The 25964-nt window shown below is 43.1% G+C and overlaps 1 protein-coding gene and 1 long non-coding RNA gene across 4 annotated transcripts in view; one reads left to right on the top strand and one right to left on the bottom strand.

Moving 5' to 3' along the window:
* LOC144323973 (uncharacterized) overlaps window positions 1–12333 on the top strand; it is a 29535-nt gene extending 17202 nt beyond the window's left edge. The window contains exons 2-3 of the long non-coding RNA XR_013389356.1: window positions 10656–10729; window positions 11448–12333. This is a non-coding gene — a long non-coding RNA (uncharacterized LOC144323973). The remainder of the gene's footprint in view (window positions 1–10655; window positions 10730–11447) is intronic.
* TBC1D8 (TBC1 domain family member 8) overlaps window positions 1–25964 on the bottom strand; it is a 113030-nt gene that overhangs the window by 71586 nt on the left and 15480 nt on the right. The window lies entirely within an intron of this gene.

Here is a 25964-nt window from a genome sequence, read left to right as displayed (position 1 = left end):
TATATATGTATTTACATACATACACATAAGTACACATTAACATTATTTTTATATTGATTTTATACATAAAAACTGAGCTCACATCAGTACCTCCAATTGCAATCCACTACCACATTGTTCATTCCCATTTCTTTCCATATTTCCAACTCTCTTCAAAACCAAGGAACCTGGTTTCCATTATTCTTAATGTATTTACATATCTAATCAGTCCTCCTGTTGCTACCACTGTCCCCTTTCTGACAGATGCCCTCTTCACCCTGTTCAGGCTCCAACTGCCCATCCACCCCCACCCCTATTATCACCTTGATCTGTCCCAATTAATGGCTTGAGGGGAAGAAGGAGAGTGTGTGACTTTTTATAGCAATTATTCCTTAGGCTGTTCAGAATTTTTACCCCCTTACTGGTTTGCACCTGACTTACAGATAATTGAGGGGGACTGAAAGCTGTCAGATTAAGGGGCTGCTACTTTAACACAGAACCTGCACAGCTGCTTAGGGGAGCTCTGTGATTAAAAGCACGGGTCGGGGGGATCCTTGGGTGGTGCAGCGGTTTAGCGCCTGCCTTTGGCCCAGGGCGCGATCCTGGAGACCCGGGATCGAATCCCACGTCGGGCTCCCGGTGCATGGAGCCTGTTTCTCCCTCTGCCTGTGTCTCTGCCTCTCTCTCTCTCACTGTGTGCCTATCATAAATAAATAAAAATTAAAAAAAAAAAAAAAAAAAAAGCACGGGTCGGTGTGGGGGGGTAGGGTAAAGTTAAAGATGCATTTGTATAAGATTGATAAACATGCCTGACTGTCAAAGCTTGGAGGGAGGGAGTGATAGGGAAGTGGATGGACCCTAGAAAGGTGCTAAAAACCCCACCTGTTCTTCATGTAGACTTAGCACTTCCCAATTTAAGTGATCTGTTGTAGAATCCGTATCTAGTTTGCTAATAAGAAAAACCTGAGCAACAAAAAGAAGGAAGTGAGAAGGGTAGGAAATAACAGCATCACCACAACACAGAAAGCAGTCGTTTTTATCAGAAAGAGTCATTTTTTTTTTTCCCTCTTCAACTCAGGAGGCTTTTGCAATGGTCCGGGTGTCTTATACCAACACAACCAACCTGGTACCAAACTTCAGCTGCTGGGAAGGTGGGGAGGGAGCAATGAAGGGAATGGGGGGCAGACAACGACTTCTAGTTTCAGCTCTACCATGTAAAGAATTTGGAGTCCTCACTCCCATCCTGACAACAAGAAGCTGAACAAACTGAAAACCAGGGGCTTTTCTGGGACCCATCAAAGAACTAAGGTCACAGGTCAAATCACAACCCAAAAATCTGGAGAGAAGAGACAATTCAAAGTCACAGCCAAGATCTGCTTGCTTGACACAGAAGGCACCGGGGCCATTACACCAGTAGGAACACTTAAATGGTGGTTTTGACAAGTTGCTGGAGGCTGAGTGCAAACTAACAGGAGAGTAAGAAACTCCTGGTGGCCATAGTCTTAGGGGGCCCCAAACCCGTATGGTTTTTACCACCAGGTTCTTGCTATGAAAAAGCCAGGAAAAATCCCCACATGCTTGCCTAGGGGAAGGGAAGTCATCACAGTGCAGGGTGCTCAGAGCATCCTCCATAACACACGCCCGCTCTCCAGGGGAAAGACTTTTCCAGAACTTTATCCTAGCTAGGGGAAGGCCATTTCTGACTTCAACCCACTCCAGTCTTCCAGTCTCACCTAAGGAGGGGGTGAGAGGAAGAGAGAGGCATCCAAGAAACACTGCTAAAGAGTACAACCCAGGGACACAGACTGAGATTTCTCTGATAAGATTTACAGGGTGCTTCTCCCCATTCTTTATCACCACATCGACAGCTGAAGAGCTGGAAGACTTCGATTCCACGTGAAGAGTTCAGGGTTTGGGGGTTTCTCAGTGTTTAAGAAATCTCTACACCCAACATAAGGCTTGAACTCACAACTCTGAGACTAAGAGTCCTATGCTCTGGAGCACCTGGGTGGCTCAGTTGGTTAAGCGTCCAACCCTTGGTTTCAGCTCAGGTCATAATCTCTGGGTCATGAGACGGTATACACCCTCAAGCTCCTCCTGCCTGTGCTCTCTCTCTCTCTCTCTCTCTCACTCTCTCTCTCAAATAAATAAATAAAATCTTAAAAAAAAAAAAAAGAATTAAAAAAAAAAAAAGGCCATGCTCTATAGACTGAGCTAGCCAGGTATCCTGGAATTCGTTGTTAAAGCAGCCCAAAGACAGACCAAAGCAAGGACACCTGAGGAATCTGAGAACCTCAGGCACCTGTAGCTACAGCACACAAATACAGCCCAAGTCCTGGTCAGAGTCACATAGAACTAAGAACTATTTCTTCAGTTCTTAGTACTCCATACATCACGTCGGGCTTTCAGAAACAATTACAAAGAATGCTGAGAAGCAAGAAAACACAGTCTGGAGAGACAAAGCAAATATGAGAGAATGAGCCTCATGTGTGACACAGACAAGATGCCCGACCAGTCCTATCAGAATCACCAAATTCATTAAAAACAAGGGAAGTCTGAGAAACTGTCACAGCCAAGATGACCACATAGGAAGTAATGTCCTGAGAGGTGACCCCCGGAGCAGAAAAAGTCCAGCAAAACCTGTATAAAACATGGCCTTTACCGAACTATCATATCAAACTATTCGTTTTCTACTGCTGCTCCAACAAATAACCACAAACAGTAGCTTAAAACAAAACAAATCTATTATCTCATAGTTCTGTAGGTCGGAGGTCTGATACAGACCCCACTAAGCGAAAATCAAGGTGTCAACAGGCACATTCCTTTCTGGAGGCCCAAGATGAGAATCCCTTTGCTTGCCTTTCCCAGCCCTGAGTGGCCACTCACTTTATTTGAGTCCCAGCCTCTTCCCCCATCTTCAAAGCCAGCAACACCAGGGTGAGTTCCTCTTCCACTTTTGAAACCCCTTATGATCACATTGAGCACTCCTGCTTAATTCAAGCTCATCTCCCTACATTAAGATCTGCTGGTTAGCAACCCAATTAATTCCACCTGCACACTTAGTTCCCTTTTGCCACAGAACGTAACATATTTACAGGCTTAAGTCATAGTCTGCCCATCACCATAATCCATCAATATCTGTTCATTCACTGTAATAAATACACCATACCAATATGTCAATAGTCAGAGAAATTGGGTATAGTGTCTAAGACAACTCCCTATACTGGCCTTCACCATGTTTCTGTAAATCTAAAACTGTTTTAAAAAAATAAAGTTGAGTTTCTTTTTTAAAAAAGTGACAAGGGGGGCAGCCCCAGTGGCGCAGCGGTTTAGCGCCGCCTGCAGCCCAGGTCATGATCCTGGAGACCTGGGATGGAGTCCCACGTCTGGCTCCCTGCATGGAGCCTGCTTCTCCCTCTGCCTGTGTCTCTGCCTCTCTCTGTGTCACTCATAAATAAATAAAATCTTTAAAAAAAATAAATAAAAAGTGACAAGGGAAGTCAGGTCATTCAGCATCCACTACAGACAAGGGCCCTCCACTTCTGCACAAATACAGACTGCCCCTTTTCAGGAACTCCAGGAACGGAGGAGCTCTGAATCCAGGATAAACCAGAGCACTCAGGGCAGAGCTAACCAAAGCACAAACACAAAAGAAATGGCAGACAAAGAGCCAAGATGGTAGAGAAGATGCCAAGGTGAGACGCAGGTCGGTGAGAGTTCGCAGCAGGAAAAGCAAAATGAGAAATGAAAAAATCAGGAAGGAAAAAGCATCCTTAAATCTCTGCTGAGTGGTGAAGGAAAAAAAGATTTGCATGGCAAAAAAATTGTTCAAAGTCATGAGAAAATGGGGTATGATGTCCACAAATGTCAAGTCGGTCTAAGAGAAAAATATATACATATATATGCAGCAATAAAGTAAATATATGGCAAAACGTGTACACAAAGCTCCTAACAACAGGGTATGTAGCCCTACTTATCTGTCTTTTTATTTTATTTTTTTGTAAAGATTTTATTTATTTGGGATCCCTGGGTGGTGCAGCGGTTTGGCGCCTGCCTTTGGCCCAGGGCGCGATCCTGGAGACCCGGGATCGAATCCCATGTCGGGCTCCCGGTGCATGGAGCCTGCTTCTCTCTCTGCCTGTGTCTCTGCCTCATTCTCTCTCTCTCTCTGTGACTATCACAAATAAATAAAAATTTTTTTAAAAAATTTAAAAAAAAAAGATTTTATTTATTTATTCATGAGAAACAGAGGAGGAGGGTAGAGACACAGGCAGAGGGAGAAGCAGGCTCCATGCAGGGAGCCCGATGTGGGACTCGATCCCAGGTCTCCAGGATCATGCCCTGGGCCGAAGGTGGCGCTAAACCACTAAGCAGGCTGCCCTTACCTGTCTTTTTATAAGGAAGCTGAAGATAACTCACATGGATGTCTCTGAGGCAATATTTATTTGCCAGGCTCAGGTTCATTAACAAGACAAAATACTGGGGCACCGGGTGGCTCAGTGGTTGAGTGGCTGCCTTCAACTCAGGTGGTGATCCCAGAGTACTGGGATCGAGTCCCACATTGGGTTCCCCGCAGGGAGCCTGCTTCTCCCTCTGCCTGTGTCTCTGCCTCTCTCTCTGTGTCCCTCATGAATAAATAAAAAAAAAATTTTTAAAGACAAAATACTGAAGCCTTACATCTAGAGTCTGTTTTCTCACTAATCCTTTGGCCACTCTGGATGGAGGGATGAAGTAGGCAAGGCTCTGAGCAGTAGGGACCACTGGCCTCACCAGCTGTAGCTCCAAAGCAGGCCTCCTCTTCCCCTGCTCTTGGGTCTATTTAAAGACAGGGTAAGGATTATTTTCAGAAATGCTCCATCATCCACAAACCTACACTTCTACCTACATTCAGATTGACTCGGCTCTCCCAAGCCCCACTTGGCGAAGTCCTCGCTCTGTCTCCATGAACGAATCCCCCCAAGTGCAGGGCAGCTCCCATGGAGCACACTGGCCTGCCTAGAATCCGCGGCAGCTCCATATGGCTCGTCTGGCTCTACAGGAAAACCCTCCTGGCGGCTCACGGAGTGCAACTCTCCTATTTTTAGGCTATTAGAATAACAACTCTGGCTGAGATAGATGTCGAGTGACAAGTTTTATAATTAGGGCCCAAAAGGGGCCTATGAATAATTTGCTTCTAAGTGATAATGCTGTTCTTTCTTTCTGGCTGGGTTTCATGCACATGGATGGTACCAAGTTCAAGACAAAACGGCAGCTACTGACATGGGACAAACAGGGACACTTGGAGAAGCCTGCCCACTGCCTCCTCGTTTATATAACCTCTGTGTTGAGCCTGGGACTTAACCACAGGCAGCAGTGACAAAGTGCTCTGCTCTTACCAGTAAGAGCACCCTAGCGTAGTAAAACCCATTTTTTTTTTTTTTTACTTTTATTTATTTATTCATGAGAGACAAAGAGAGGCAGAGACATAGGCAGGGAGAGAAGCAGGCTCCCTAGGGGGGAGCTTGACGCAGGACTCGGTCCCAGGACCCTCGGATCACTGCCTGAGCTAAAGGCAGACACTCAACCACTGAGCACCCAGGTACCCCAAGTAAAACCCACTTAAAACACAGCAACACCCAGCCCCCATGGAAAGCATTTTCAGGAAAGTTAAAAAACAGAAAACAGTCTATTTTTTCCCCTGCACTGAAGAAAACAGGTCTTCCTAATGGTGTTGGGCTTAGAATAGACTTCAGCAGCCCCAGAAAAAAAAAAAAAAAAAAAAGCTTTTACCCCAATAAAGAACTTCTCATGGGATCCCTGGGTGGCTCAGCGGTTTAGCGCCTGCCTTTGGCCCAGGGAGTGATCCTGAGGACCCAGGATCAAGTCCCGCGTCGGGCTCCCCGCATGGAGCCTGCTTCTCCCTCTGTGTCTCTACCTCTCTCTCTCTGTCTCTCTCTCTGTGCCTATCATGAATAAATAAATAAAATCTAAAAGAAAAAGCTTCTCATCATTATCCACAAGCCATCGACATGACAGCACGCCCACAGTGCACCGCGCTCAGCACGATAATCCAGTTAGGAAACTAATTTGGTCCAGAGCTCTGTCTTCGTGTTAGGGCTGTTTGGTTTGGCTGCTATCACTGTCTTGGAGACATGGAGGGGGAGCAAAGAACCAGAAAAAAGGAAAAAACTTTTATTTGTGAAAAGTAGTAAGTAACCTAAAAGGTCACATGAAGTCCTTTCTGCTATCTTTGAAAAGAGAAGACAAATGTTGGGAATATGAGCATTCTCAACAAAAGAGCTCTAACTATTCAAAGTCAAATTCATAATCCAAATAATTAGATTCCAGAGTTGTTGGTTTTTTTTACAAAGCATTTTACATAATTCAATATACCTCTTACTGTGTATTCCTTATGATTCCCACAAATCTCCACTAACCTAAGAGATGCTGGTGCTATTTTGAGAGTGCAGTCAATCGGTGGGCAAAGCCACAGGGTAACTGAATCATGCAGGAAGCTCTAGCGCCAGCCCCCTGACGAGCTCTGTCTTTATAACTCAGTGGATAAGACAGCAGCCACGTGCCCATCATGGTGACAGGAGCCTGCCAAATCTACATGAGTCTGAGCAAGTGAAAGTCCAGGGAGGAGAGCTTCAAGGGCACTGCAAGGGAGGGATCCTGGCCCTGGTTCTTGAGAACAGAATGGGCAGCCCCCAGGCCCCCACCTCCCAGATACATGGGAACAAGGACAGCCACACAATGACCCTTTGCCTTCTCAAGAACCAAGAGATGACAGCCAGTAAGGGGGCTACCTCTAATCAGCCAGGAGGAGTTACAATGTAGACTGTCCTGTTCACCCTGGACTTAAGGGAGACAGAACTCTTTTTGCCTTCACTCAAAAGTTGTGAAAATGCTTCATTGGGAACAGAGTTTCCGTTTTCCAAGATGAAAAGAGCTCTGGAGACAGTGGTGGTTGTGCAACAATGTGAACTATACACTTACTACCACTGAACTGTAAGCTTAGAAACAGTTGAGGGGCACCCGGTGGCTCAGTCAGTTAAGCATCCAACTGCTGATTGTGGCTCAGGTCATGATCTCGAGTGGTGAGATCAAGCCCCATGTGGAGCTCTGCTTATGATTCTCTCTTCTCTCTGCCCCTCCCCACGTTCTCTCTCCCTGTCAAATAAATAAATAAATAAATAAATAAATAAATAAATAAATAAATAAATAAATAAATAAAATCTTTTTTAAAAAGCAGTTCAGATAGCTAATGTTCTATGTATTTTACCACAATTTTAAAAAGTATGGATTGATGGTAAAAGAAAAAAAAAAAAAAACTACGATAATGGTCAAATGTCCACAATTGGGCTCCTAAATTAAATATAAAAACTTTTCCTAACTCCATTCCCCCAAGTGATGAATCATAAATCCATTTGAACATAAATGTGCTCTAGGTCCACACTGGTGAACCCTGACACGTTATTCTAGTGGCTCCATAAATAATCCTTGGATGGGGACCAAGCCGTCTGCTTTGGCTCAGACCAAACATAAGGATCCTGTCATAGTGAACCTCCGAGCAGGGTGACGTAATGCTCAAAGTGCATGACAATAAGAATCCTACACAAAACACCATCATGACAGCCAATTCCAAACACAGTGATAGCCCTGCTTTAACAGACACATGTTGCTGTGGATATAATGAACACTATCTCGAAAATTTTCCAGTATTTCTAGGCACTTGACTATCCAGTTATCTGGTCTTCTGGTATGATGATTACATAAAACAACTAAGATTAAATTCTTTCAGTGCAGGAATGACTCAAGGCTATAAAATGAAAGGTAAGAGGCACAGTGAGAGAAAAAACCAAGAATCAACAAAGAGGTTGACTTTAAGACATGATACCATCTCCAAATGAAATGCTGGCCGCCAGGGGCATCTGGGAAGAATGGGGATGGCTATCTGCTCCACCTCCACGCTTCCAAGCCCAGCACAATCCGGGGTTGCCCGGAGCTCTTCCCTGAACACTGATGTGTCCTTGTTGGCCTCTCCCAAAGGCTATCAGACCCAAGTGCTCCAGGACTATCTGCTCATCATCCTGATGGTTCTAGCCCCATGCTAACCTGTCCTTCTCATTCTGTTCAGCTCTTTCCAGATATCTGTTACCCTTTCTTTTGGACATACAAAAAGGTATACATAATTAATATGAGTTTGCAGATAAGTATACACCCATGAAACCATCAACACTATCAATGCCATAAACATGTCCATCGATTCCAAAAGTTTCCTCCCACTCTCTTATTAATATATAACACTATGATAAGAACATTTAACATAAGATCTACCCTGTAGTAAATATTTAAGTATACAAAGTTGTTAACTATAGGCATTACACTGTACAGTGGATCTCTAGGACATGTTCACCTTGCATAACTGAAACTTGGTACCCTCTAATTCCTCCCCATTCTCCACTTCCCCAGCCCCTGGCAACCACCATTCCATTCTCTGCTTCTATGGGTCTATTTTATTTTTAGATTCATCATCTCACATAAGTGGTATCATGTAGCATCTGTCTTTTGGTGACTGGGTTCTTTCATTTAGCATAATGTCCTTGAGGTTTATCCACTTTGTTGAAAATGGCAGGATTTCCTTGTCTCTAAAGGTACTGCCACTCATTTTTTTTTTCTGCCACTCATTTTTAATCCTGAACCTTCCTCATTCAGATTCCAGTAGCCCCTATCCAATGAAGACTAGAATCATCCCGCTTGTTTTGACTTAGAAAAAAAAGGCAAAAAATTATGTTAGACTGACCCTGGTGCAATCAAATGTAACAGCATCAGCTATACTCCCTTGCCAGTTTCTGCTACTTCAAAAGAACCAAAGTCCTTTGGCAAAACATCTCTGAACTATCAATTGTGTTGAGAAACTATCTGCTTCGGTCAAGTCTTTAAACAGCCTGGTGCACTTTGGTCCCTGTTAACAGGAGACGTCCTGTTTGAGACATGATAATTTATCACTTTTGACATCCCATGTTGAACAAGACCAACAGGTGTTACTTATACTCCCAAAATCACATTAAGAGAATCAGTTATAAAGAATACCTTTCCCAAGGATGCCTGGGTGGCTCAGTCGGTTAAGCGTCTGCCTTCTGCTCAGGTCACAATCCCAGGACCCTAGGATCAAGCCCCACATCGGGCTCTCTGCTCAGCAAGGACCCTGCTTCTCCCTCTCCCTCTCCCCCTGCTCGTTCTCTCTTCTCTCTCTCTCTCTAATACATAAATAGTATCTTTTTAAAAAAAAAAGAATATCTTTTCAAAAAATCTTCCCTAAAATAATACAGTTTAGCCTCAATTTGCCCTTCTAAAGCAATCTGGTTTTTTCCTTGATCACAAAACAAATACACATTTTGAAATCTATAAAACCCCAAAGAATGTTTATCTCATATCTTGCCACCTGACAATAACCCTTGGTATATGCCTTTATGGCCTCATTTCTAACTAGTCACAGATAAAGACTATTCCGTGCCCACATCAGGGATATTGAAGATTGGAAGGGAAAAACAAGGCTGAGCATGAAGTCCAAAGAACTGTCCCTTCATGCTCAGAAACAGTTACAGAAGGGTTGTTAAACTTGTTCAACAAGACTCCTATGTGGTGCACAAACCGGTTTACCAGCCAAATTTCATCAAAAGCAACCTGCTCCCCGATAGCACCCGATGCTGTTACAGTTACAATTTTACCTCCACCTCACCAACCACACTGTTGTTTAATGGCCCTGTACATACTTAAAGGCAGGAAATGGAGCTTAGAGGCATTGGAGGATTACAGAAAAATAAATAAGGTAAGGCAATAGGACTTCCTTTGCAAAATGGAAATCAATATGAAAGTCAAAAGGGTCAGTGAAGCAAGACATTTCCACAGACTCAAGTTCAAAATGAAAGACAGTACTTTGCTGGTTCCAGCTCCTTGCATGGAAAGAGCCCCCTGGGAGCTTATAAAACTGCAAACAAGTCTTAAAAAGGATGAGTCTGCCTGTTTCATCAGCTTACCAAGCTACATGCATTTCAATACAGCAACTCATGTGCAATTTTTAAGACATTTTCAGTGAACACCTACACTGTGCCAGGCCACTGCGGTTTGGATTAATCCTTCCCCAGAAGTAAAACACTGTCCTCATTTCTAAACTGCAGCCAGTGAGGCCACAGTGGGTTCCATTCCTCTTGCGAGTATACAGGTATACCAAAAGAGGTTAAGCTTAGCACACTACGGTTTGACACAATTATTTACAATACCCTTTACCACCTGGCAACAAAGCCTGTATTTCGGGCTTTGGTTTCAACATTTCTGTCCTTGATAACAAGTCTTTTAAGCTATCAAATTACAACTAATTTGCTACTACTAAATGTTAAATGTTGATAATCCACCGAAGTTTCTTACTTTAAATGCATGTACAAGGGGTTGCCAGGGGAAAGGCAGGGATCCTTTATCAGTTCCCAGCACCTGGAGTACCTGGCTCCTGGTGTGCCTTTAATAAATATTTGGTTAATAAATCCTCTCAGTAAAATGAAATCAAAGAAGACGGTCCTTTGAGTTTACTTGGAAGAAATTATTTTTCATATGCTACAAGCAGCTGGATTCTGTTCACTGAGGATTCTGATCTTGAAATCCGATTACTCAGTCTGCCATCTGCCACTCTCTTTCAGAGACCTGCAACATATCAACAACTGCATGGTTCTGTTTCAGAACTCCACTAATCTTATCTTAGACGAGGCAGGAGGTAAGTGTTTCAGTAACTAAATTTATCTTAGAGATTAAGTAGATTTTATTTTTTGTTTTGTTTTGCTGTTAGAAGAAAGCACACAGAAGTCCCAGCCTGTACTAAGTACGTACTCTGAAATGCTGAGCCCTCCCTTCTAGAAGATCAGACAGACGGTAATTTAACCATTAATTCAGGAATGGCAGAAAAAGGACAACAGGGCAAGCTAGAGAGGAAGGAGAACATTCTACCTCCCCAAGAACAGGTGCTCCAACCCATGGAAATAAGGAAGCAGATTTACTCCTATGTCTTATAGTCAGCCTTCCCCATTGGGTGACACTACTATAGACCCAGTCTGTAACAAGCCACCATCTCATAGAACCTGTTGTCATCTTCAGGTCCTAAGAAAGCCTTAGCCATGTGCACGGGTCATGGTAGGGTCCAAGGCAGAATCAGGGAAGAAAGGGACAGAGAATTAAATGACAGCTTGCCCCTGTCTCTACGGCCGTCACACATTGTGGGAAGGGTGGTCATCTAACCCTTTAGAAAATGTTTCTTTCTGAACCCAAGATGCATATCTACAAGGTCCATGGGCTGAGAACCAGTAGGGAAATGCAAATTTGGAGTCAGTATTTAGGGGAAAAAAATCTAATAAAAGTAAATTTTAATAAGATCAAATGGAGAAGCTTTAGCAGCTGCAATTTACTTTCTTGGACTCATGGACGGTTCTTTATTACAGGAGTTTTCTACTGGGAATTCTGATCTTGAAATCTGACAGTTCAAAGCCTTCCTCACTTGGGAAAAGCTGCTATAGCCTTCAAGACTCTGGATTCCTGCAACAAGCCAGTGCAGAGCACTTGTTGGCAAAACACTCTGACATTTATTCTGCAGACATCCACCCCACAGTAATGATGGAACTGGAACATCTCATGACTTGGCTCTTCTGTTCAGTGCACTTTTTGTGCTGAAGAGGCTGGCCACCAGCAGAAACCAAGTTAGGTCCTTATCACATAAGGCTGAGAACACAGGAGGATCCCAAGAGACAAACAACTTTTAGCAGGGTGTTGGTTAGCCAAGATCTAAAAGGCTTCTCTTTATATCATTTAAGAGGATTTTAAGTTGTGAGAGCAGTAACAGTGGAAATAAAAATAAATGTAAGAAAAATCCCCATTCAGTCCCACCAGATCAACAAATCAAACTGACTTTATGTTTCTGTGTTTCCTCCTGGCAAATGGATGATATTTATTTCACTGAGAAAGGTGAAATGGGTAGCAAAGTAATATTTTAGTTCTCAACTGGTCTAGAGCTGAATAATGTCCCCAATGCCCTGAGAACGCCCAGAAGGCTCATAGACTCCATGCAGGAGTCCCAACAGGAAGCCCCAAACAATCCTCAGTTGATCTAAACTAGGGAAGTCATATATTCAGGAGTCACAAAGTCCTGAGTTCAAATCCTGACTTTGTCCCTTAGTAGCTGTGTGGCTTAGATAAGCATCCTCACCTCCATCACCCTGTTTCCTCCTATGTCCAGTGAGGTCTGCATGGATGTTGAAATATGTGCAGAGTACCCGGACCAAATACCTGTTATAGACTGAGTTGTGTCCTCCAAAAAAAAGATGCTGAAATCCTAACCCTTAGTTCCTCACAATATGACCTGACCTGGAAACAGGGTCTTTGCAGATGTAATTAATTATAATGAGGTCATACTGGGATAATCTGAGTAGTATCCACATGAGAAGACAGCCATGTGAAGACAGACACACAGGGAGAATTCCATTGGACGCTGAAGGCAGAGATTGGAGCTGCACAGCCACGAGGAATCTCATAGATTTCCAGCCATCACCAGAAGCAAGGAAGAGGCAAGAAGGGTTTCCCCTACAGTCATCAAGGAGCTTGGCCCACTAACTTCCTGATTTGGAACTTCTAGACTCCAGAACTATTGTTCTGTTGTTTTAAGCAACCCAGTTTGTGGTTCTTTCTTACGACAGCCCTAGGAAACTAATGCACTGCCCAACTCAGGGAGACTTCCTATGGTCCACGTACATGCACTTGAAGAGTGAGAGAGCTTCCAATGTACAACATACAACAGTCTTTCTGTACCCAACGTGGATTTCATAACCAAGCTCTATGTACTAACTGTTAACATTATTTATTTTACCTATTGCCCTAGCTTGTCAATAATCTAAGTACAGGAAAAGACAAATTCAGGGAAGAGGCACCCATTCAAAGTCTACATCACTTGCTTAGATGGAAAAATATTAAGACTTTAGAAGAGTAAACACCTTAAAATTCCCCTGAAAGGACTCGTATCAAATATGGATCAGTAAGAAAAAGATAATACAATGAAATTAGTATATACAAAATACACAAATAGGCAGTTTGCAAAGGATTACCCAATAAACACATATTAGTGATTTAGGAACTGCAAATAAAAACTACAGTGGAATACCACTAACTATACACCAGATAGTTAAAATTTAAATAGAATACCTCACAATTAAAATTTAAATATAGTTTAATGACTCAGAACACCAAGTGTTACAGAGAATATGAAGTAAGTAGAATTTTCAAACACTGCTAGAGGGAGTGGAAAAGTGGCACACTCAAGCTGTATTTCTACAGCTGAACATACAAATAAATGTCTCATGAACTAGCAATTTCATTCCTAGATACATCCCCAAAAGAAATGCATATGTATGTATTACCGAAAAAGTCACAGGATGTTCACAACAGCAGTATGGATAACAGTCCAAATCTGGAACATCCCAGAGGTCAAAAATAAACATATTACATGGCAGCCCGGGTGGCTCAGCAGTTTAGCGCCGCCTTCAGCCCAGGGCCTGATCCTGGAGACCAGGGATCAAGTCCCATGTCAGGCTCCCTACATGGAGCCTGCTTCTCCCTCTGCCTATGTCTCTGCCTCTCTCTCTCTCTCTCTGTGTCTCTCATGAATAAATAAAGTCTTCATAAATAAATAAATAAACAAACAAATTACAAAAACAAAAGTGTGGAACGTATAGAATTGCTCTTGCCATGAAAACGAATGAAGTAATGCCACATGAAAAACATGGATGAATTTTGCAAACATTGTATTAATATTTCATTCCAATTTTAGTATATGTGCTGCCAAGGCGAGTACAACACTATTAGTATAAAGAAGCCAGCCACAAAAGTCATTGATTACATTTACATAAAATTTAAATACTGGCAAAACTGATATAGGATAAGTCACAAGTAGGAGCAGTGATTGAAAGAAGGACTTCTATGCTACCTCTTGATCTGGGCAGTGGTTACTCAAATGTGCTTGCTTTGTGGTTATTCATCTGGTTTGACCCTTATAATTTTTGCACTTTTCTGTCTATAGCTTATACTGAAACAATAAAAGTTTATTTTTAAAAATGAAAAAGAAAAAAAAAAATTTTCCCTCTAAGGGGAGGTGGGGGAGAAAGTCTCCTGCATGGAAGCTGGTGCAGCATGAGCTCTTGATAACTTCCTTGTGATCAACATGAACACAACGTTTATTCAAAGAAGTTCCTACAATAGCCAAAGTTACAGCTACCATGGTTCACATTGGTCACAGAGTCACGCTCTGTGAGGAACAGGCCCACTTCAATGTGGGTGGGTAGAGGGCTTTCACTGCTGCTGGCACATGGCCAGGCCCCCAGGCTCCGCACAGACACTGGAGTCCTATGAGCCTTCTTGGGGCCTGGCCTGGGCATTTCTAAGAGCCCTCAAGGGGTCTCACATGCAGACAGGTGGAGGGCTGCTGGCAACGCATTTTCCAGTTGCTCGTTCAAATCCTTTCTACTCCACAGAAACCTGCAGGACCCCTCACATGAAGACCCCACCAGCCAATGGGCCTGAAGGGACAGGGAAGCAAGGAAAGTAGGACACAAACAACTCTACTCAGATTCCTTCATATCAGTCACCTGGTGCTTACCTCCCTACAGACTGAGAAGCCCACATGTCCTCTCCACCCCATGTGCCCCGTCTCCATCTGTCATGTTGCTCCCTTCCAGTCAGCCTCTGAAGAGACCCAAGCCCTCCATTCATGTTCCTGACTCCTTTCTTCCTGGATCTGCTTGCATCAATGACCCCTTTTAAATCTCTGAAACTGCTACCTGAGTGGCTCAGTTGGTTAAGCATCCAACTTTAGTTTTGACTCAGGTCATGATCTCAGAGTCATAAGATCAAGCCCTGCGTCAGGCTCTACACTCAGCATGGAGTCTGCTTGAGATTCTCTTCTCCATCCTCTACCCTCTCCCTCGGCCCCTTCCCCCACTTGTATGCTCTCTCAGATTGATAGGTAGATAGATAGATGATAGATAAGATAGATAGATAGATGATGATAGATAGATAGATAGATAGATAGATAGATAGATAGATAGATAGATAAAAACAGGTGTTCCCTCCAATCTTTGGCTTCAATGCAGAGTAGTCTGGGGAGCTTCCAAAATATCGATGTCTGGGCCCACCCCCAGAGTCTGGTGTAATTGGTCTGGGATGCTGCCTGAGCACCAGCACTCTCACAGGCTCCCCTGTGATTCAGCTGGGCAGGCCAACAGAGAACCACCTTCCTAGGATCTTATCTTTCTCCCGATTCCTGAAGGCTCTTGACCTGCTATTTTGCCCTTGAGCTGCTGGTTTGTTTCAATACTTTCACCTTGAAAATTGCAGAAAAGTGAAACACACTTGCCACCCCCCTTTCTTCTTTACCCATTCCATCAGGCCTCCATCCAGACAATTCTTCTGTCGGGGGTCCTTGAAAGGATAACCACCATGTCTTTGACACATCACTCACTCTACTCAAGCCTTAGTTTTCTTATCTGTACAATGAGGATAATAATTTCCCCACACTGGTCATGTTAAGGACCAGATAAAACAAGGTGACATACATGAAGATGTCTCTCTCCACAAAATGACCCAAGTAGGCAAAGGACTTCTGGCTGCCCCTGGCCTCCCTGGTGCCTTTGTCAAGCAGGGGCTTGTCCTCATGTTCAGGGAACATCCCTGACTCCTGCCATAGCCAGCACGAAGGGGACAGAGGGGCAGGAGGCTCTATCATCTGAAAGCCAGATGGGACTAGCACAAAAACCCACACCTGCTGAGGGCCACCCTGACCCTTCTTAGCCACTGCTCCCAACACAAAGCATCTCTCACACACCCTCAAGTACAGGCCTTCCTAGGCTCTGATCTGCATCTGTCTACCTGTCCCACACATCTCAGGATTAGCCATGCGTTATTCTATAGGTTCTCAACCCTACCTGAGCACTGGAATCACCTGGAGAGATTTCAAATCCTAATCCAGAGATGCAAGAGGTGTGTGGTGTGGCCTGGGGTAGGGGTTACTGAGAGTTCTCTAGTATCCTGAATCACGACTTCTGACCTATTATTTGCACAATAAGCAGGGGCCTTCATTATCTGATGAAGCTGCTAAAGAGAACAGCAAGTGAAGGTAAGAATAAACCAATCCACAATAGCCAAGACATGGAAACAACCTCAATGTCCATCAACAGATGAATGGATAAAAGACAGGGAATTATTATTGTATTCACACACACACACAGAGGAATATTATTAAGCCAAGAGAAATAAGGAAATCCTACCATTTGCAACATGGATGGGCCTTGAGGGCATTATCCTAACAAAGAAAGACAAACACTGTATGATATCACTTACATACAGAATCTAAAAGAAGCTGAACCCATTAAAACAGAGTAAATTGGTGGTTACCACAGGCTGGAGGGTGGAGAAACTGTGGAGACGTTTAAGGGTACACACGTGCAACTAACAAACAATTTCTGGAAAGCTTATGCACAGATAGTGATTATAGTCAACAATACTGCATTATAAACTTCAAAGTTGCTAAGAGACTAGATCTGGGGTGTTCCCACCAGAAAAAGAAATAATAATTATGTGCCAGGATAGAGGAGAGTTAGCCAATACTACAGTGGTAATCATGTTGCAACTTATAAACATATTAAATCAGCACATTGTACACCTACCATATTATATATCAATTACATCTCAATTTTTAAAAAATAAACCAATACACATTTAGGGGAAAACCACCTGTCAGTCTCCTTAGTAAAATAACTAAATGCAAAAGCACAGAAGGCCCTTGCAAGAAATGCCAATCTCAGCAAAAACACTGGATAAGAAATAAAGTCCCAGGAAAGCTCTAGACAGACCCAAGGACACAGTGGACAGCTGAGCCTTACCCGCCATGGTAAATACGTGGCTTGCTGTCTGCTGTACCATGGCGACGTGGTTCCCAAAGATGTCAATGCTGCCATTGCCACCATCAAGACCAAGCGCAGCATCCAGTTTGTGGACTGGTGCCCCACTGGCTTCAAAGTGGGCATTAATTACCAACCTCCCACTGTAGTACCCAGTGGAGACCTGGCCAAAGTAGAGCGAGTTGTGTGCATGCTGAGGAACATCACAGCCATTGCTGATGCCTGGGCTCGCCTGGACCACAAGTTTGGCCTGATGTATGCCAAGCATGCCTTTGTTCACTGGTATGTGGCTGAGGGCATGGAGGAAGGAGAGTTTTCTGAGGCCGTAAGGACATGGCTGCCCTGGAGAAGGATTATGAGGAGGTTGGTGTGGATTCTGTTGAAGGAGAGGGTGAAGAAGGAGGAGAGGAATACTGAATACCATTCCTTCCAGCCCTGCAGCATGTCACACTCAGACCTTTAGCTTCAACGTTAGCTGACAGGCATTAAAGCTTTCTGATTAGATTGTCTTCAATTTTAACTGTGATCATGTCTTCTCCATGTGTACCTGTCACTTTTTCCATTGTGTCTCAAAGTAAAGGCTTTAAGAAAGAAAAAAAAAAAAAAAGGTTGTGTTACGTACCTAACACAAGCTTGCCCTCTACCAGGGTATGGGCTAAGGGCATATGGTCTTTGGAAAGAAGGCATTCAGAGGGGCATGTGCGCACGTGCGCACACAAACACACACACACACACACACACTTACATGTGTGGAAAACTTCTGAGTGAGGCCATTATGCCTTACAGCTCAGAAGCTGATACCTATTATTTTTTTTAAGATTTTATTTATTTTAGGGGCACCTGGGTGGCTTAGTAGTTGAACACTTGCCTTTGGCTCAGGGCATGATCCCAGGGTCCTGAGATCAAGTCCTGCATCTGGTTTCCTGCAGGGAGCCTGCTTCTCCCTCTACCCATGTCCCTGCCTCTCTCTATGTGTCTTTCATGAATAAATAGAATCTTTTAAAAACAAAGATTTTATTTATTTTAGGGAAAGAGAGTGCACACAAGCAGAGCAGGGTGGGGGATGGGCTCAGAGAGAGAGGGAAAGAGAATCTCAAGCAGACTCCGCACTGAATGCAGAGCCCCACCACAGGGCTCCATCTCAGGATCCTGAGATCATAACCTGAGCCAAAATCAAGAGTCAGACACTCAACTGACTTTAGCACCCAGACACTCTGCTGATCCCTTTTATTATAGGGAAATGCTAGCAATTCATTGAAGAGTTTTAATTTTTTTTTTAACTTCTTAGCCTTTTTGAAATTTAGCAATCCAGAAATACTGCACTTACAAGTCACATGACACTGACCAGCCTCACCTAACAGAGTCTATGGCAGAGCAAACCTCCATCTGTCCTGATGGATACAGTAAAGCATCTTAAGTCACCAAGGGGCTCTTTTGAGAGCCTCTCTCAAGTCAGAGAAAAACAATTCCAAAGAGCATTACTGACAAAATACAAAGCAATACCCCTGTCTATCCTTTATAACATTATTATCAGCTGCGCCTATGGGAAAACAAGTCATTTCAGTCCCCCCACCTTCATATCCACCTCCCGCCTTGCTGTGGATATTGTTACTCCTGTCATCAGCTAACATGCATCACACATACAGCATGTGCCAGGGACTCCAACAAGCTCTTCCCACTCACCACCTCTGTTCAAGACTCTCTATGCTGGAAAAAAAAAAAAAAGACTCCCTATGCTGGGGTGCCTAAGTGGCTTAGTCAGTTAAGAACCAACTCTTGATTTCAGCTCAAATCATGATCTCAGGATTGTGAGATCAAGCCCCACATGGAGCCCTGCCATGGGCAGATACAAAACTGCATATATATAGGAGCTCAATTATATAAACAAAATTCATGGATAAAGCTAGAAAATCAATCCAGAAAAGTTACCTGTAGGATTTGTGTTTTTTCTTTTTTCCCCTATATTTTTTCTAATTTTCTATAATAAGATTGTGGGAGAAAGCCTCACCACAAAATGTTTTTAATGTTCTGTTCTCTAATTTAAAGAATGAAATTACAACCAGAAATAATCTTTTTTTTATACTATATTGACTGTTAAGTCTACATGCCAAGGACAGCCAGCTCTTGTTGAGTATTATGTAAAATTGTACACAGAACCAAGATGCACTTTCAGACTAGTCAGGAGCCAGCCCAACTGTTAAAGGCTTTAAAATAACTTTTTTAAACAAAACAGAAACCCCGGATTTGGAAGATTGGTCCACCTGTGTTCTTCTCAGTGCACAGCTCACGTCAGCATGCTACAAGCCTTTCGTGGTAGTGCCAAGTGGTGGCTGAAGTGTAAAATGTGTTTTGCCACAGCCAGGAATAGAGACTTGCACTGCAGTGTGTGTCGGATGAAACATCAGACCCAGCAGCAGTGTTAACATGGGTATGTGAGTTGCAGCAAATGAAAGGTGAGAGGCACAGCAGAAGGTCAAGGCAGCACCCATGTTCACAAGAACACAGGTCAAGGCCTTGCGAACACATGAAACAGAGCAAGAGTCAGAGATTGACAGAAGTGCAAAAGGCACGCCAGCAAAAGGTGTGAGAGCCAAAGTACAGCATGACGCCACAGCACTGATCGGCGGTAACTGTTGCTAAGGTGCTGAGCGACATCCTGGAAGGATTCAGAGTAGGCAGGACTCTGAACCACACTGGGATCCACCGCACTAAGTGTAGGAAGCATCTCAAGCATGCTCCAAAATCAGGGCAGAAGGCCAAGTAAAGTATACACCTCATTCTCAACTTGTCCCTTCACAATCTCTGAAAGATTTGTGCTTTTGAGTTTTGTTGTTTTAATGCTGTCATCCTAACCACTTCACCCTCCCTGTGTGGGTGTTACACTGTCAGTCCTGCAGGTCTACCTTATAAAAGAGAGAAGGATTCATTGCCCCAATAGACAACTAATTGTTTAGATTTAAGTGAGGTGCTCAGAGAGTTCTCCACAAGCCAAGAGAACACATTTCTCCCCCCACGGCCATGGGCCCTATATCTACCCAGCACTCACAAATATATGGTCAGAGGCTGCCAAAACCAGCAAGAAAGAGGAGGGAGAGGATTCACTATAATCTCCAACAATAGAAGAATAACTCAACCCTTTTTTCCTTTCTCTACTTACACTTAAGAAAATACTTTCATCATTATATTAATGCAGCATATAAGTGCTAGTGTGTCCAAGAAAAGTTCATTCAATATTCCAAGGCTCTATGAGAAATGCTTTCAAATTCCCTAAAAATAATTGCTATAGAATCCCAAGAGGGTTGGTTGCAGGCTAACCAAGATTTAAAAACTACCACATTTCTATTCCCCAAATCCATAAGATTCACACTAAAAAAACAACTCTTCAAATTTAAGGAAAAACTTCACGTTAGTTCAATATATATTCTGAAGGGGAAAGAACAGATCTGGCAAGGGTTCTAAGTAAACTCTCAGCTGACAGAAGGTCAGCAAGGGTTATTCCCCAAGAGAATTCACTAAAAGCAAGACTGAATTTGAGGATGTGGTCCTTTTTTTTTTGGTACACAGCCCAGGACTACCAGCTGCCAGTAATACCTGCAGATTATTACTTAGGAAGCTGGAAAAAAAAAATCCTATAATCAGAGAGTCACGAAAGGCCAAGTGGGCAAAATTCTTCTTCATTTGGAAACATGGCAGGACTTCCCTACACACCAGGACGGGACGAGTACTCCCCTACATGGGCTTGTGAGCAGAGATTCAGAGCCCTCACCTTGTCAAGGAAACCAAGCTCTTTAATACACAAACTATCTCAGAGATAAACAATACTGATCACCAAGGAATACATTCATGACATTTGTGCGTGAATTAATTTCCTCTGAGCAAATGATATTTTTATGCCTGTTTAAAAAACAAGTGGTCTCCCATGACAGATGCATTCATTATCCAAACAATCGAGCAGCCTTCCGGCCACTCCTCTGTCCAAAAGCCAAGAAGCGCAGTCGGCAACACAGCACCTCTGGAGCCCACGGGGCGCCCAGGGCCAGGGTTCAGATTCTGAAAACAGACTCCCACATTCCTGAACCTGCTATTCACTGCCACTCCCTCTCCAGGGTGGACAAAATGAGCAGTTAAAAAAATTGTAGAAAATGTCCCATTGTCCATGTCTTCTGTATCCAGACCTGAATAACAGCATTTTTACAGATTTATGAAGCTCCTGCAAAGTCAGAAACTTGAGAAAACAGACACAGAGATTTAAAAAAAAAAAAAAAAAAAAAGCTTCCTTGCAGAAGCCTTATTTCCACAAAGCAAGGCAGATTCTAATCTATTAGAATTTCGTTTATTTTAAAAATCCTTGTTTCAAAAAAGTCCTGCCTTTACTTCCAGTAATCCTCTGAAAAAAGCAACCAAAACCACAAGCCCTCAAGATCAGAAATAAATCATGTCAGGCAATGTTTCCTGTCTTTTTACACCTAATAATAGTGTGAACTAGCTTGCAGATATGAAGTACAGCAGCTTTTATGGTGCAGCACTATGACATAGAGCCCGGAGTTTTAGGGATATCTAAATGCATTGTTTAAAAATGATCACCTAAAAAAACTTTTATTTTAATAAAATAAAAACCATCACCTTTCCCTAATACCAGAGTCAAGCAGAGTAACCAGAACATGTATGTTAAATTCAGAAACATCTCAAAACCTCATTTGAGTTTTGTTTTTTAAAGATTTCATTCATTTATTTGACAGAGCCAGCAAGCACAAGCAGGAGGAATGGAGGAGGGAGAAGGAGAAGCAGGCTCCTCACTGAGCAGGGAACCCGATGTGGGGGCTCGATCCAGGACCCCAAGATCATGACCTGAGCCAAAGCAAATACCTAACCAATTGAGCCACCCAGGTGCCCCCTCATTTGAGTTTATAATTCTTCCTTCATCCATCAGACATTTTAATTGCTGGCATTAATTACAATAGTTAATTAATTACAGGTAACAAACTTGAAATCCATCCTCTTCCCCTTTAGACACTATTAGGTTATAATGTCTTGAAGGTAAGAATTGTCTACCACAGCAACTCTGCTGTGCACATATGGACTTTCCATAAATACTTGTTGAGTGCTGCTGCTGACTTATCAGTTTTATAGAAAGAAAAAGTGCCCGCACTCTGGTATCAATACTTGACAAATCAGATGGCCATATCCACCTCAGTTTGCCAAATGAGGATACCAAGTGGCCTACATAAATCTTCATGTACAGATTGAGATAAAGCAGATGAAAACACTATGAAAAGTACAATATGCAAAAGTGCTGGATTATTATTATAGAGTAATAAGCAATAATTTTTTAAAAAATAGAAGTTTGGAAGAAAAAGGCATTATAAGCCAGCTGTTCTTTCTTGGGGAAAATGAACACTGACAACTGTAAATAATAAAGACAGACAAGGTCAATTGCAGACAATGACCAAGTCTTGAGGTGGGCACAGCAAGAGCCTTCTTGTTTAATTCTCTGAAGACAGTTCACTATTTCTGAGCAAGCAAAAATGATATCCATCGCCCCTTCTACTTTTTCATCCTCCTGTTTGCTTCCTCTCCTCTCTCAGATCAGAAAGACTCTCCCTATTCACCTGCTAGATGTGGCTAGTCCCAAAGACACGGGAACTGGAGGGTTTATTCCTCAGAGGTATTTGGAATTCTGGGTAAGAGCCAGAGACTTAGCACCCAAACTGGTAATAGTAAATCTTGGACCCAACCTGCCCCTAAAGAAGCAGACCTTGAAATGCCAGAAATTCTCAACTCACTTCACACACCACAGAGGGGATATGTCCACCATCTATGGAGAATAGGCTTGACCATGTAGAAAAGAAAGAGCTCTGTAGTCAGAATGACTCGGCAGGGGGTAGGGAGTGGGGGGTGGCAAATGGGTAAAGGAGGTCAAAGGTACAAACTTCCAGTTATAAAATACATAAATCCTAGGGATGTAATATATAGTATGGTGCCTATAGTTAATAATACTGTATTGTAGGGGCACCTGGGTGGCTTAGTCGGTTAAGCATCCAACTCTTGATTTTTGGCTCAGGTCATAATCTTAGGGTTGTGAGGTCCATCCCTTCAACAGGCTCTGCACTGGAAGTAGAGCCTGCTTAAGATTCTGTCCCTTTCCCTCTGCCCTTCCCTGTTCACGCTCACGGTCAGTCTCTCTCTCTCTCTCTCTCTCTCTCTCAAAAAACCAAACAAAAAATAATACTGTGCTGTATATTTGAAAGTTGCAAAGAGTAAATCTTAAAAGTCCTATCACAAGAAAAATTAATGTGTAACTAAGTGTAGTGAGGGATGTTTCCTAGACGTATTGTGGTGACCATTTCATGATATACACATATATCAAGCCATTATGTTGTGCTTGAAACTAATATCATGTTATATGCCAATTCTAAATTTAAAAAAAGATGACTAGACACAACAGAATTCTTTGAAATTGTTGACCTTTTAAGGCCACAAGGAACCAAAGAGATGAGAGCGACCAGCCTGCTCATTTGACAGGTAAGGAATCTGAGGCTTGGGATCCCTGGGTGGTGCAGCGGTTTGGCGCCTGCCTTTGGCCCAGGGTATGATCCTGGAGACCTGGGATCGAATCCCACGTCGGGCTCCCGGTGCATGGAGCCTGCTTCTCCCTCTGCCTGTGTCTCTGCCTCTCTCTCTCTCTGTGACTATCATAAATAAAAAAAAAAAAAAAAAAAGGAATCTGAGGCTCAAGGAGGTTAGGCAAATGACACAGGGGTCACACAGCACCAGGAATTAACTGCATATATGAAACTGGAGCCCAGCTCCTGAGTCCTACCTTAGGCTCTTCCCACTGCTGCTGTTTCACCCTTCACAAGTGGGGACCACCACGTACCCTCACCTACAACTTCCGATGATTCCAGGATAACAGGGGCAGATAGACAACTATTAACTAAGCACTCTGGCTATCAAGCACTATCCTAGTACTTTAGATCCTTTTTTATTTGCTATCATAATTACAAAATTTGTGTTAGTAATAGCTCCATTTTACAGAAGAGGAAACTAAGGCCCAAGGTCATACAAGCAAGAGGAACAAGATTTCTCTCCTTTTATACCTCCTAGTAGTCCTATCCTTTTCTCCAACAATATCTAAAGTAAACTAGATATAGATGTAATTGAGAACATGGTAGAAAAATCCACTGAAACCAAATTCACCATAAGCATTCCACTCTGTACCTTAGCTCTGAAAAACAAATACACATGAAATCCAAAACACAACTTAACAGTAAATCTGAAAATGTTTAACACAAATTCTAGTTCTAGTTTTCTCTAATGAATTGCAATGCACCTCTAAACCAGCTTCAGTTCTTCTCTTCAGTTCTCCACTCGACCCTAATGGGAAGAGAAACAAAGGTCTCCAGAGCTAGGCTGAGGATACTCAGGAAGCTGGGGACCCAGGACCAGGGTCACAGCCCCAGCAAACTGAGTACAGTCCTAGCCATTCAGTCAAGTCCAGAGAGTCCAGAGGAAACTGGGAACCCATGCAAAAATCAAGAGTCTCCTCAAAAATTAAATATAGAATTACCGTACGATCCCACAATCCCACTTCCAGGTATATATCCAAAAGAACTGAAGGCAGAGACGTGAATAGATATTTGCACACCTATGTTCATGGCTGTATTATTCACAATAGCCAAAAAGTAGAAGCAGTTCTATGCCTATCAATAGATGACTGGCCAAGCAAAATGTGGTCTACACATGCAATGGAATTCAGCTTTAACAAAAGAAGGAAATTCTGACACAGGCTACAATATGGATGAACCCCGAAGAAGACACACCAAGATAAGCCAATCACAGAAAGACAAATACTGTATGATTCCATTTACATGAGGGACCTAGAGCAGTCAAACTCATAGAGACACAAAGTAGACTGGGGGTTGCCAGGAGCTGGGAGGAGGGGGAATGGGGAGGCTGTAAGGCAGAGTTTTGGTTTGGGAAGATGAAAAAGTTCTGGAGATGGATGGTGGTGATGGTTATATAACAATGTGAATGTACTTACTGCCATTTAACTATACACTTAAAAATGATTAAAATGGGGGCATCTGGGTGGCTGTCGGTTGAGCATCCAACTCTTGATTTCCTTCAGTTCAGGTCAAAATCTCAGGGTCCTGTAATGATCCCTGCACTGTAGTCTGCTTGTCCCTCTCCCTTTGCCCCTTCCCCCAAGCTCATGCACATGTGTGCACTCTCTCACTTACTCTCTCTCAAATAAATGAATAAAATCTTTTTTAAAAAATGGTTAAAATGGGGGGCACCTGGGTGGCTCATTTGGTTGGGCTTCTGACTCTTCATTTCTGCTGCGTCCTGAGATCGAACCCCATGTTAGCCTCTGCCCTCAAGAGGGAGTCTTCTTGAGGGTCTCTCTTCCTCCCCCCCGCCCCTCCTCCAACCTCCTCACACAGGTGCAGGTGTGTTCTCGCTTTCAAAAATAAATGGGTAAATCTTTTTTAAAATGGTTAAAATGAGAAGTTTTCTGATTGATATTTTTAAAAATCTATTACTTAAGCCTTTTAAAAACAAAATAAAACAAGGTCTCAGCACATGCCAGCCAGCACAAGACAAGGGGGAGCAGATCTGGAGGAGCTAAGCCAGGCTAGGGGAGTCAGCCATGGGAACTCCTGTTTTAAGGAATCCCTGCGCCTTTCTGTAAAGGGCTAAACTCAACCAAGTGAAAACAGCAAGAGCATCATTGCCTCAGATCAGTCAGGCTCCTCATGTGCAAAAGAAGGAATATTGCTAGCAGTCTCCAAAATCCCAGCTTCAACATTCACTCTGCTGTCACCCTCAGAGGCATGACAACTGGGAGTCCCAGCAGTGGCACAGAGGCCATCCACGTGACTGGGAGACTTGAACCCACAGCTGCTGAGGTTATTTTTAAATAGGAAAATGAGTCCACTTCATTCCAGTCACCTACAGAGGGCTGCTGAGTGGCTTCATGGAAAGGGAGAGAGAGCAGGGGCACCCAGAACACCGCAG

The sequence above is a fragment of the Canis aureus genome, chromosome 11, assembly GCF_053574225.1.
Source record: "Canis aureus isolate CA01 chromosome 11, VMU_Caureus_v.1.0, whole genome shotgun sequence".
Lineage (NCBI taxonomy): Eukaryota > Metazoa > Chordata > Mammalia > Carnivora > Canidae > Canis > Canis aureus.
This window is presented reverse-complemented; position numbering and strand designations above follow the sequence as displayed.